Source organism: Bison bison, unplaced genomic scaffold (assembly GCF_000754665.1).
Source record: "Bison bison bison isolate TAMUID 2011002044 unplaced genomic scaffold, Bison_UMD1.0 scf7180017864270, whole genome shotgun sequence".
In the NCBI taxonomy this organism is placed as follows: Eukaryota; Metazoa; Chordata; class Mammalia; order Artiodactyla; family Bovidae; genus Bison; species Bison bison.
The window spans coordinates 5,609,367-5,623,777 of record NW_011494842.1 but is presented as its reverse complement, the minus strand read 5'-3'; the positions used below and the strand labels follow the sequence as shown (position 1 = coordinate 5,623,777).

Genomic DNA, 14,411 nt, shown 5'->3' with positions numbered 1-14,411 from the left:
AGACAGGTCTGGTATTCCCATCTCTTTCACTTCATGGGAAATAAATGGGGAAACAGTGTCAGACTTTATTTTTGGGGGCTCCAAAATCACTGCAGATGGTGACTGCAGCCATGAAATTAAAAGACGCTTACTCCTTGGAAGGAAAGTTATAACCAACCTAGATAGCATGTTCAAAAGCAGAGACATTACTTTGCCAACAAAGGTCCGTCTAGTCAAAGCTATGGTTTTTCCTGTGGTCATGTATGGATGTGAGAGTTGGACTGTGAAGAAGGCTGAGCGCCGAAGAATTGATGCTTTTGAACTGTGGTGTTGGAGAAGACTCTTGCGAGTCCCTTGGACTGCAAGGAGATCCAACCAGTCCATTCTGAAGGAGATCAGCCCTGGGATTTCTTTGGAAGGAATGATGCTAAAGCTGAAACTCCAGTACTTTGGCCACCTCATGCGAAGAGTTGACTCATTGGAAAAGAGTCTGATGCTGGGAGGGATTGGGGGCAGGAGGAGAAGGGGACGACAGAGGATGAGATGGCTGGATGGCATCACTGACTGGATGGACGTGAGTCTGAGTGAACTCCGGGAGTTGGTGGTGGACAGGGAGGCCTGGCGTGCTGCAATTCATGGGGTCGCAAAGAGTTGGACACGACTGAGCGACTGAACTGAACTGAACTGAACACTTGTGCACTCATAATATGTTAATGATGAATATCCATTTAAGCAAAATGAACTATATAGTACTAACTCTGTGTGATGACAAGTGGTAATTAGACTTATGGTAATCATTTCGTAATATAAAAAATATCAAATCACTATGTTCTATGCCTGAAACCAATATAATATATTGTATGTCAATTATAATTCAATAAATAGTTTTTTAAAATGAGCTATGTTGCACTGGAGAAGTGGATAGATGGGTGGGAGTAAGCGTTTGAATCCTAACCATTTGAATCTTTAGACTAAGTACATGAATAATTGATTAAAAATGACAATGTTGATTAAAAATATAAAAGTATGAAATTAATACCAAAATAAACAGCTAAGCGAAATAAGATTGGGACTTCTAAACCGAAAATGAGGTACCAGTAGGGATCAGCAGTCTACTGATTTTTTTAAAAAGTCTCATAAAATTATATGACATTGTTTTTCAGTTTCTTCACTGAAATTTTTTAAAAATTATTTATTTTTGGCTGTGCCACCCAGCATGTTGGATTCTGGTTCCCTGACCAGGGATCAAACCTGCACCCTTTGCAGTGGAACCATGGAGTCTTAACCACTGGACCGCCAGGGATGTCCCTGAAATTTTTTATTGAAGTATAACATGCCTACCCAAAGTGTACAAGTCATAAATATACAACTTGTTTTTTATTTTTACACCTATTTTTATATTGGTCTATTGTTGTCAAGATGTATTGTGAATATTTTCTGTTAGTTTATGAGTTACCTAATTTACTTTTAACTATGTTACACAAATAAAAACAAGACCAAAATTATATGTTTTGTACAAGAAACACATCAAATACAAAGCTATATTTAGGTTAAGGATGCAAAAAGATACACTATGAAACTCTAATCAAAAGAAAGCATAGGGGCTACATTAATATGTGACAAATAGAGTTCACAGTAAGGAATGTTACCTGGGATAAAGAGGAATCAACTCATGAAGAACATAACAGTCCTAAATATTCATGCATTGAACACAGCTCCAGAATATGAATAGTAAAACTTACAGAACTGAAAATCAAAATAGACAAACCCACAATTATAGCTGGAGGTTTCAACACTCCTGTCTCAGGAATCAATGAAACAAGTAGACCAAAACTCAGCAAAGATAAAAAGACCTGAACACCCTAAACAAACTTGACCTAATTGACATTTATAGAACTTTCCACCAAACAGAAAAACAACATTCTTTCCAAGAGCACATGAAGGGTTCAGCAAGATCAATCATAGTCTGGGCCATAAAACAGCCTCAACAAATTTTAAACAACTAAAATCATAAAAAGTATGTTCTCTGACCACAACTGAATTAAATTAGAACAATATCTGGAAAATCTTTCAAATATTTGTAAGTTAAACAACACACTTCTAAATATTAACCCATGTGTCAAAGAGGAAGTCACAAGGGAAAGTAGAAAATATTTTGAATTGAATAAAAATAGAAACACAATATATCAAAATGTGTGGGGTATAGCCAAAGTGGTGCCTAAATGGAAATTTAAATATTAAACTAGAAAATAAGAAAAGTTTCAAATTATTAATCTATGTCCCTTAAGAGGCCAAAAAAAAAAAAAGAGAGCAAATTAAATTCAAAGTGAACTGAACAAGTAGGAAATAAGGAAGATTGGAGAGGAAATCAATAAAACTGAGAACAGAAACAACAAATGAGAAAAATCAGTGATACCAAAAGCAATTGATTTGAAAAGACCATTAAAATCATACAAACCTATAAATAGACACATCAAGAAAAACTATGTTTAAAAATCTGTAGGAGCAGAAATCAAATCAGTGCTGGCCCCTGGCTTCACGTTAGGGGAGGGGACTGAGTGCAAAGGAGCGGGAGGCAGTTCTGAGAGGTCTGGAGATGTGCCACGTGTTGGTCGTGGTGGTTCTGTGATTGTACACATTTATCAAGATACATGGAACTGTACACATAACAAGGGTGATTTTACTGTATGTAAATCATATCTCAGTGAACCTGAAGTAAAAGAAAATACAAGAGTGCATTTTAGTATTTTATGTAGAAGGAGAATTTCATGAAATTTTTGCTTTGGATGCATGTGTGTTCTGGATTGCAGTAAGAAAATGCTTTTTATCCGATAAAATTGGAGTTAGAAAAAGCAAGTCATTGTCTGAGAATGTGCCAAGGTCCTCCCTATCCTGGGACTTGACACGAGTCGGTCCCTCTGCCTGAATCACTGAGATAGTTCATTCTCCAACTTCAAGTCACCTCAGGGAGCCTTTTCCAGGCCACTCTGTCACGAAACCCAATGCCTCCCCGCCCTCTGAAGCAATAATTCTCTCATGCTCTTTATTTCCTTTATATCATTTACTAAAATCTATGCTTATTATTTCTATAGCAGTATACTGAGTCTGTGGGCTTAGAGGTTGTAATCAGATAACAGCTTTATCCTTTGCCACCACTGTTCCCGAGAACCTGCCCTGTGGAGCTACTCCTTTCTCTGCCTCTGAACAACTCAGGAAGGCCACAGAACATATCTACCCACTATCTCTATAAAAAGCCCTTTACACTTCATCTTAAATTACATTTCATCTCTAGGCCAGCTATCACTGGCTTTGAGACAGGCGATACGTGGACCCCTGGGCTGGACAGCTGGTGTTTGTCAAGTAGAGTAAAATTCAAGCTTTGTTCTCACCCAGACACTCCGAGGACAAAGCTAGTGGCAGAAGCTGAGCTCTGCAGAAGTAACGAGATTAGGTGCCCTCCCTTGAGGTCAAGGAAAACCCTGTCTGCACACGGACAGGAAGGCTTCTTGCGAGTCAAAAAGGGGGGGCCCAACTCCATAATAGGTGTGGACATGCACCCACATGCCGCTGTGGTAGAATCCATCTTAGCGGAAAATTGCACGCCCCTCTTGCGGAGGGTCCAAGGACCAGTCAGTTGTGAAAACAGAAACATGTAAAATTGGCCACACATGAACAAAGACCACAGCTTCCCAGGGGCTCAGTGGTAAAGAATTTGCCTGCAGACGCAGGAGACAAAAGAGACAGGGGTTCAATCCCGGGGTGGGGAAGATCCCCTGGAGGAGGGCATAGCAACCCTCTCCAGTACTCTTGCCTGGAAAATGCCACGGACAGAGGAGCCTGGTGGGCTACAGTCCATAGAGTCGCCAAGAGTCAGACGTGACTGAGCAGCCGTGCAACGCATGCTCGCAAAGACCTGGAAAGACTGCCCTGCATAAGAGATTTAAATTACCTCTTTGCTGTGCTCCTCATTCAGGACACCTCCACTCCTCTCTGGGTGTGTATTTCTGCCTTGCTTCTGTCTTAAATAAACAAACAGTTTCTCTCTGTGCTTTCCCACATGTTATTATGCTGTCTCTCTAATAATAAACTTAGTTTCTAATAATAAACTTTTCCCTGTTTTCACAGTTTTTGCCTCCTTGAAACATTCTTACTTTCAAAAGGAGGCAGGGGTAGGGGTGGGGTGGGGGAGCCTAAGGAGGAAGCCAGGATGACTTTGCTCCTATCCTCAAGCCCTGGTGGTCCAGTGGCTAGGATTCTTGGTTTTCATCCAGGCTACCCGGGCTTCCCAGCTGGCTCAGAGGTAAAGAATTGGCCTGCCAATGCAGGAGACATAAGAGACACTGGTTTGATCCCTGGGTCAGGAAGATCCTCTGGAGGAGGAAATGGCAACCCACTGAAGAATTGATGCTTTTGAACTGTGGTGCTGGAGAAGACTCTTGAGAGTCCCTTGGACTGTAAGGAGATCTAACCAGTCCATCCTAAAGGAAATCAACACTGAATATTCATTGGAAGGACGGATGCTGAAGCTGAAGCTCCAGTACTTTGGCTGCCTGATGTGAAGAGCTGTCTCATTGACCCTGATGCTGGGAAAGATTGAAGGCAAAAGGAGAAGGGGGCAGCAGAGGATGAGATGGTTGGATAGCATCACTGACTCAATGGACATGAATTTGAGCAAACTTCAAGAGATAGTGGAGGACAGAGGAGCCTAGTGTGCTGTAGTCCATGAGGTTGCAAAGAGTCAGACATGACTTAGCGACTGAACAACAGCAAGAACAACCCAATTCCTGGGCAGGGAACTGAGATGTCTCTTCAGAACTGCTCACTGCTCTCTCTCCCAGATAAGCTTGACTTGGAAAATTGTGCTGAGGAACAAAGACAGCGCAGCTGGCGTCTTTGTGTGTTTCTTTCCAGCCTCACTCAGCATCCCACCATACCCATCAAAGCCAGAGGCAGGGAGGAAAGGGGAGGAAATGCTTTACTTAATAACCAGCTCAGACCAGCAGTGGTTTTGGTTTCCTCTGGCTGTGGCAGATGTTCGGATTGACTTTTGCTCTGTGGGATGTTTGTGGGTTTGTATAGCCCCGTGATTGCTAGCTACCTCCTACCTACACTCTATATCCGAAGCTTTGAATTTACATAGGTGTTGAATTGGCTGCAGTTCTCCTCACTTCCTATTTTCTGGGCCCTTTGCAACATGCTCTTGGCAGCTACTCCATCAAAAGGTGGAGCTTTCTTGCCACACTCCTGCAATCTGGATTGGCCTTATAACTGGCTTTGGTCAATAAAACGAGGTGGAAGCAACCTTATGCCAGCTCTGAGCCAAGGCCTCAGAAAGCTCTGTACACTTCTGCTGTCAATCCTAAAGCACACTCAGGCTAGTCTTCTGGATCACTGGCCCTGTGGCCCCGGCACCTCTTATCAGTGCATCCACGCCCAGGCAACCTTCAGAAGCAGAGCTGTCCAGGAGTGAGCTTTGCTGAGATTACAAGAATTTCATACAGGAGCCCAGCTCATACTGCTGACTCACAGAAGGGTGACCTAACTGTATGGTTGTTTCAAGACACTAAATTTTGGGGTAGTTAGATACACAGTGTTAAATAAAACAAGGTGGACTGAGAAAATTTGAAGATCTAATTGGCGTTATTCAATGATTCATGAAATGGACAGCACCCTATCTAACAAAGAGGAGTGTGCTCAGGGAATTCCCTGGTGGTCCAGGGGTTAAGGGGGCTTCCCTGGTGGTGCTAGTGGTAAAGAATCTGCCTGCCAAAAAAATGCAGGAAACACGAGAGTCCTGAGTTTGATCCCTGGGTCAGGAAGATTCCCTGGAGTAAGACCCTGCACTTTCACTGCCATGGGCCCCGGTTTGACCCCTGGTCGGGAAACTAAGATCCCACAAGTCCCACAGCATGCCCACCCCAAACAAACAAACAAAACAAAGAGAAGTGTGCTCTGAGGAGATGCACAAGATGGAAAGATTTTACAGGCAGAAGGAGGCAGAAGGAGGGTGAGACAAGGAAGTTAAAAGTGAATTTTCCAGGGATGATCCCCTTGCCTTATGGGAAGGCAGTGGGTCTTATCAAGCTGATTGCTTCACAAGGGTTGCTCAGGTAATTTCAGAGTAATTGGTTTAAAAGTCCACTCTAGGGAGAAGCTGAAACTGCTATATCATCTCATGGAAAAATCTGAACAAAGTTTTTAGCCATCCCAATACTAAGTCTTGGTGGGACTTAGCATTCACTGTGCTAAGTCGTGTCCGACTTAGTCAGTCGTGTCCGACTCTTTGCAACCCCATGGACTGTAGCCTGCCAGGATCCTCTGTCCATGGGAATTCTCCAGGCAAGAATACTGGAGTGGGTCACCATGCCCTCCTCCAGGGGATCTTCCCCACCCAGGGATCAAACCCAGGTCTCCTGCATTGCAGGCGAATTCTTTACTGTCTGAGCCACCAGGGAAGCCTATGAATACTGGAGTGGGTAGCCTATCCCTTCTCCAGGGGATCTTCCCAACCCAGGAAACGAACCAGGGTCTCCTGCCTTGCAGGCGGATTCTTCACCAGCTGAGCAACCAGGGAGGTCCAGGACTTAGCATAAGTGACTCCATTTGAGGCTTGGGGTTTTTTGTTTTTTTTTTTTGAAAACAGCAATTAGCTAACTGATACAGTCTGTTAAGAAGTTATCTGTGCCAGGTGGATTCTAGTTAAAAATTTGCATGGCATACTCTTATCTTGCTTTAATTTGTGTGTGTGTGTCCTTTTGAGTCTTTCTTTTTAAACTTTATTTATTTATGGCTGTGCTGAGTCTTCGTTGCTGTACTTGGGCTTTCTCTAATTGTGGCAAGTGGGGGCTGCTCTTTAGTTGCGGTGCGTGGGCAATGCATGCAGTGCAGTGCATTGCAATGGCCTCTCTTGTTGGGGTGCACGGGCTTCATTAGCTGTGACATGTGGGCTCAGCAGTTACAGCATGCAGGCTCCAGAGGGTGGGCCCAGTACTTCAGCACACGGGCTCAGTTCCTCCACAGCAAGTGGAATCTTCCAGGACCAGGGATCAAAGCAGAGTCCCCTGCATTGCAAGGCGGATTCTTAACCACTGGACCACTAGGAAAGCTCCTTATGATTCTTTTCTTAAAAAAATCCAAATAACAGGATGAGAATTATTGTTTATTTTGGTTTTCCAAGCCAACTTTTCTTGGCATAGGCTCTTTGACTCCCATCTTGTGAAGTAGAGATTATTATCTACTTTATGAATAGCTAATTGAGTCCATGAAACTTAAAAGATGAGTCCAAAGTTACTTAGCAAGATGTAGAGCTAGAATATGAACCTAGGCAGTCTGGCTCCAGAGCTGATGCTATTAAACATCATCTACTCTGTTCCCTGTCACACTGAGAAGCATTTCCTGGTGTGTGTGTAAACCAGTTTGAGAAGCACGGGCTTAAAATAACCTTTATCTGTACACTGTGACCTCTAGCCTTCACTTTCCCAAAGTTATTTCTAAATTACAGGCAGCACTCCCCAAAACATAAACATCTCTTTCAAATCAATAAGAAAAATATTGACAACCAATAGAAAAACGGGCAAAGGATATAGATTATTTATGGGAAAGGAAATTCAAATGGTTTTTAATTTGATTGAAATCAAAATAGTTAATTTCACTCCTAACTTTAAAAATAACCGTTGATCTATTTAATTTATTTCGGCTGCACTAGGTCTTGTTGCTGCGCCCGGGCTGTCTCTGGCTGCAGCGAGCAGGGCTACTCTTTGTTGTGGTATGCAGGCTTCCCGTCGCAGCGGCTTCTCTTGCTGCAGACGATGGGTTCTGGGTGTGCACAAGCTTTAGCGGTTGTGACACACGGGCTTAGTTGCCCCGGGGCACATGGGATCTTTCCGGACTAGGGATAGAACCCACATCCCCTGCACTGGCAGGTGGACTCTTAACCACCCTTGTAGGGACCACAAGGGAAGTCTCTACTCCTAACTTTTAAAATGTAAATTAAAATAACAATGACATACTTTTTTGCCATCAGATAGACACAGGTAAAGAAGCTTGATAACAAGCTCAGTTGGCAGGAGCCAGGGAAGGAAATTAGCACCATTCATACTGTCCACACATTGTTGGTTTTTTTTCCTTGTCCATTCCAGCCGGCAATGAAAGCAAAGAGTCTTAACTACTGGCCCTCTTAACTACTGGAATTTCCTGTCCACCTATTGTTGATGGAAGGGTACAATGCAACCTCTATAGATGGCAATCTTAAAATATCCGTTATTTAATATGAAATTAAATATCCTGGTAGCTCAGATGGTAAAGCGTCTGCCTACAATGCAGGAGACCTGGGTTCAATCCCTGGGTCGGGAAGATCCCCTGGAGAAGGAAATGGCAACCCACTTCAGTATTCTTGCCTGGAGAATTCCATGGACCAAGGAGCCTGATAGGCTACAGTCCATGGGGTCGCAAAGAGTCGGACATGGCTGAATGACTTCACTCACATATTCTTTGACCAAGCAATTCTGCTTCAAAGAATATACATCTACACTGGACTTTTTGACACTCAAAGGGAGTGCTATTACAAGCAAGAACTACCCCAGATATCTGCAGGTACAGTCACCCTGACCATGAATTACACACAAGGACCTTCATTGCAGCACCGTGTGTGTTGGTAAAATACTAGAAATAACTCAATTATGTCTCAAGAGATGAACTGTTAAATAAAAGGACCCTTATCCCTACAGTAGAATGTAGCACAATGGTTAAAAATGAGACAACTCTGTAAATATTGACTTCAAGATATGAAATGTAAAAAACGAAGGCAAAGAACACTGAGCATGATATACTAGTATTTATGTATTTATACAGAATATATGTAAATCCACAGTTGTATGAGAAGGCAGACAGACCCAGGAAGCTGACAGACCCAGGTCTGGGGGCTCTGAAATTGTACAATTCTGGTGGCCCTTTCTAAGAAAAAGAATGCCAAAAGTACAAATATAAAATTAGGTACAATGCCCAGGAAGGGCCCAAGCAAGCAAGAGACCCTGGTGTGTTAGTCGCTCAGATGTGTGCAACTCTCTGCAGCCCCGTGGACTGAAGCCCGCCAGGCTCCTCTGTCCTTGGATTCTCCAGGCAAGAATACTGGAGTGGGTTGCCATTCCCTTCTCCAGTCTCCTGGAGACTGGAGAACCCCGGTCTCCTGCATTGCAGGTGGATTCTTTACCACTGAACCACCAGGGAAGCCCAGGAAGGGACTCTGATGCCAAAACATAATTAGCTTCACAGTCAGTTCAGTTCAGTTCAGTTGCTCAGTCGTGTCCAACTCTTTGCGATCCCATGGACTGCACACCTGCAGCACACCAGGCTTCCCTGTCCATCACCAACTTCCAGAGCTTGCTCAAACTCATGTCCATCAAGTTGGTGATGCCATCCAACCATCTCGTCCTCTGTCGTCCCCTTCTCCTCCCACCTTCAATCATTCCCAGCATCAGGGTCTTTTCCAATGAATCAGCTCGTCACATCAGGTGGCCAAAGTATTGGAGCTTCAGCTTCAGCATCAGTTCTTTCAATGAATATCCAGGACTGATTTCCTTTAGGATGGACTGGCTTGATCTTCTTGCAGTCCAAGGGACTCTCAGGAGTCTTCTCCAACACCACAGTTTGAAAAGATCAAGTCTTCAGTGCTCGGCCTTCTTTATGGTCTAACTGTCACATCCATGCATGACTACTGGAAAAACCATAGGTTTGACTAGACAAACCATTCTTGGCAAAGTAATGTCTCTGCTTTTTAATATGCTGTCTGGGTTGGTCATAGCTTTTCTTCCAAGGAGCAAGTGTCTCTTAATTTTATGGCTGCAGTTACCATCTCCAATAATTTTGGAGCCCAGAAAAATAAAGTTTGTTACTGTTTCCAATAAATTGCCTGTATTCAGAAAGAGGGCTTCCCTGACAGCTCAGTTGGTAAAGAATCTGCCTGCAATGGAGGAGACCCCAGTTCGATTCCTGGGTAGGAAAGATCCCCTGGAGAAGGGAAAGGCTACCCACTCCAGTATTCTGGCCTGGAGAATCCCATGGGGTTGTAAAGAGTCAGACAGGACTGAGCAACTTTCACTTTCACTTTCATCTGGGAAGATGCAAAAGAAACCAGTAAAAGATTTTGGCTCCTGAGAGGTGAACTGGTACAGAACAGAAAAAAACAAAACAAAACAAAACAAAACAGGGGATGTGCCTTTCCTCCTTTGGGATTTTGCACATATGCTCTGTATTCAATAGGAAGAGTTCTTTTGTAAATACTTGCAGTGTCAAATCAATACAATTCCTAAATAATTAAAACAGATAATAATTTCTCAGTGTAGTTGCTCAGTCGTGTCCAACTCTTTGCTATACTCCATGGACTGTAGCCCCCCAGGCTCCTCTGTCCATGGGATTCTCCAGGCAAGAATACTGGAGTTGGTTGCCATTCCCTTCTCCAGGGATTTAATCCAGGTCTCCTGTATTGCAGGCAGATTCTTTACCATCTGAGCCACCAAGGAAACCCTGGTGTTTTATAGGTACCAACACAACAGTTGTTTACAATGAGAAAGCTCTATATTTAATAATTTATTAGTTTCTCTAATTTTAAAAGGATCCATCATTTGGCCACCGAGTAAGAACAGGATAAGACCTCTTCTAGGCCTAATATAAACAAACACACACACAATAGAGCAACCTAGTAAGACCGTGTGGGACATTTATATCTCAGAGACACAGAGAAGTCACCTTCCCCCTAGAAGGCCGTGCTTAAGGTTTAACAAGACAGCTTTTAATTTTTAACTGCATATGCCTTAAAGAGCCTCCTCAATACTTAGGGCGAGATTCAATTTCTCCAGTTAACTAGGTACTCACAAGAATTTCTCAGAGAAAGAATTTCTTGGAGAAAGGTACATTTCTTTCTTTAGAGATTTCAGTCATTTTCAAGACAAAAAAGAAGGTACATACCTTTGTTGGCTGGTTGAGCTAAGGATAATGACTATTGTTTTTTTTACAAAAAAGAAGGTACATACTTTTGTTGGTTGCTTGAGCTAAGGATAATGACAATTGTTTTTTAAATGCCAGTAGCTTCTTTCCATCATAAGAAGTAATAAAATCTAGATCTTAAAATTGGACTTAAGGTTTTATTTCTCATATACTATTGATCATCTTACTGTACCTTCTTGCTAATTTTTTTTTTTTTACAGCATCCTGTTTTTCTTTCATAGATACTCTAGCTTATCTATGAGGAAGTTTATTATAATTTATGAGGCGTTTCCCTCTTCTCTGTTTCCTCCGTGTTGTTTTTTTTCCCAGCCACAGACAGAGCCCAGACTTTCATAGATCTCTGCCTGTCTCGTGTGTCCATCCACACACGTATCTGTATATCTCTGGTGGCTCAGGTGGTAAAGAATCTGTCCACAGTGTGGGAGACCCAAGTTTGATCCCTGGGTTGGGAAGATCCCCTGGAGAAGGATATGGCAACCCACTCCAGTATTCTTGCCTGGGAAATCCCAAGGACAGAGGAGCCTGGTGGGCTACAGTCCATGAGGTCACAAAGAGTTGGACACGACTGAGTGAGTAAAGACAACATCTCAATGGAAGGAGAAAGGCAAAAGGTGTGTGTGTGGCGGGGGGGTATCTCTCATGCAAAAAGTCCAAAATACAGTTCTACCTGAAGTGGTCAGTCCGAGTGTGGCTGTGAAGTGCCAAGCAAGAGATGGCACACAGGAGTGGCCCTTGGTGCTGACTGGGGGCCATGGCAGACCAGTTACCAGGCTCCTGAGACCAGCCCTGCATTGGGAGGGGTGGGGAAGGGCACAGGCCCGCCCTCCTCCCAGTTAGCAGGGAGATGGTGGGATCCCCTCCGTGGTCTTCCCCCTGGGAGAAGCAGGAGCCCTCCTTTATTTCGAAGTGCACTGGAAGGTTGCTGGCCGTCACAGAGCCTGGGGCCTGCAGGAGCTGCTTCCCGGAGTCAGGGCGACTGTTCTCTGGCTCCAGAGGCCTGGGGGCTTGCGGGCCAGGCTGCTGCCCGGGTCAGGCAGGCTCCTGTCGGGCACTGTCACCAAGGGGCAGAACAGATCCAGGAGGGTGCTGGTGTCCATGTGGAAGCTGTGCCTAGTCTGCCTGGTCTTCAGGTCATCCAGGTTGGAGTCTGTGGATCCAAATGGTCCTTGAGCTCGGTCCCTGACTGGACTCGGTAATGCAGACAGCAGGAGGGGCTGGGGAAGAGACGGGCGACCCCAGGCCTCTGAGGGGTGTGAGCCAAACTGTCCAGGTGGGTTAGGCTGAGGCACCTGATGGGGGGCGGGGGTGGGGCCGGGAGGGGCAGGGACTGTGGGGAGGGCGCTCCCCCCAACCCCCCATCTGTAAAGGGTGTGGTTGATGTGGCCTGGGCGGCAGGCTCAGATTCTCCCACAGAATGGTGTCCAAAATCACTGCAGCTGGTGACTCAGCCGTGAAATTAAAAGACGCTTGCTCCTTGGAAGAAAAGCTATGACCAACCTGGACAGCACATTAAAAAGCAGAGACATTACCAACAAAGGTCTGTCTCGTCAAACCTATGGCTTTTCCAGTAGTCATGTATGGATGTGAGAGTTGGACTATAAAGAAAGCTGAGCACCGAAGATTTGATGCTTTCAAACTGTGGTGTTGGAGAAGACTCTTGAGAGTCCCTTGGACTGCAGGGAGATCCAACCAGTCCATCCTAAAGGAAATCATCCTGAATATTCACTGGAAGGCCTGGTGCTAAAGCTGAAACTCCAATACTTTGGCCACCTGATGCGAAGAACAGACTCATTGGAAAAGACCCTGATGCAGGGAATGATTGAAGGTGGGAAGAGAAGGGGACGACAGAGGATGAGATGGTTGGATAGCATCAGGGAGGCGATGGACATGAGTTTGAGTAGGCTCTGGGAGGTGGTGATGGACAGGGAGGCCTGGCATGCTGCAGTTGGACACGAATGAGTGACTGAACTGAACTGGAGACAAGGGAGTCCCCATCACAGAGGACTGGAATCCTTGGCCCAGGGACTCTGAGGTGACCTGGGGGGTGGGGAGGGCTCCTTCTTGATTTCAACCAAGGGCCTGCTGGACAGGGGACTCTCTTTGCCAAGGGGCTGCTGGGGGCAGCTCAGTGATGTCACAGATGATGGGTCGAGAGCTGGCAACAGCATCTGGGGAGGAGAGGCTGGGGCCGCTGTAGGCCAGGCGGGAGCCTCATAGGGGCTGTAGTGGCCCTGCTCCAGGGAGTGTTGCCAGCCATTCTGGGGCTTGGGATGTGCCGAGCCGCCGTCTTCAGCATCACCGGGATCGTTCTCATCACCTGCAGGATCCGGCTGGACGCGCCAACTGGATGAGAACGTGGACGAGCCTGTCGACCGCCTTTTGCGGCCTGGCTTGCTTCTGCTGCAGGCCGGCCACGTCCCGCCACGGGGCCTCGTCCTCTGCCTCATGCGGGGCGGGTTGGGGTCCGTGCTCTCCTGCTTCCCCTTCATCCACGGAAAGGCGGTCAGCAGCCTGGTGATACTGTCCTGGCGAAGCTTTATGTCCTCACTCCTCGGTGGACGCACGGTCACTTCCCTCCTGATTGTTCTCCAGGAGCTACTCCTGGCCGCGCAGGAAGCGCGGTGCTGGCACTCGGGGTCATCGACTCTGGCCTGACCCGGCTTCCGGTCTCGATGAGGACCACCTTCCGGAAGCCACAGGGGTCGAGCAGCCGCACGAGGCTGGCAGCGCCTTGCTCGGGGACTCAGGCAGCCAGCCAGCCTGGTCGAGCACGTGGACACAGCTCCACGTGTCTGTCAGGGGTCGGCTCAGGAGGGTCCACGGCTTGACCAGAAAGGCCGGATCGTTGCTGGGCCCGCTTGAGCCAGGGACCGTCGGTGAGATGGAGATCCGTCTGACCGGAGGCAGCGCAGCCGCTGCCGGTAGCGGCCCCGCGACCGGCGGGGACCGCGTGGCCGCCGCCATCTTGCAACAGGCGCGCTCCCACCAGCTCCGCCGGCTCTCCTCCTTGTTGCTTTTTATTTTAATTTTTTTGTTCCTGTCCAAAATCTCCCTTAAATGTCTAGTGATCTTGACCTGAAAACTCCTGCTTAAAAGCAAGCCACCGGCAAGCTGGTGGGCCACTGTGGTATCCAGGTGGGAACTAGTAGCCTTACTGTGAGTTACTGAGAGACAATCCAGACTTTAAAAGTTTTGAATCAGGGGCTTCCCTGGCTGTCCAGTAAAGACTACCTTCTGATGCAGGGTGGAGGAGGGATCCGAGGTGCTAAGATTCTACCTGCGTTGTGGCCAAAAAACCAAAACGTAAAACAGAAACAATATAGTAACACATTCAGTAAAAACTTTTAAAAGATTTTTATTTGAATCACATTCAAACGTCTGTATCTGTGGGTATTTTTCCTTGAGGGAGGCAGTTGCCTCCAAGCGTCAGA

General features: G+C 45.9%; 1 pseudogene; it reads right to left on the bottom strand.

The window, feature by feature from the left end:
- Nucleotides 1-13,944, bottom strand: part of LOC104994998 — a 43,836-nt pseudogene extending 29,892 nt beyond the window's left edge.
- Nucleotides 13,945-14,411: the final 467 nt, after the last annotated feature.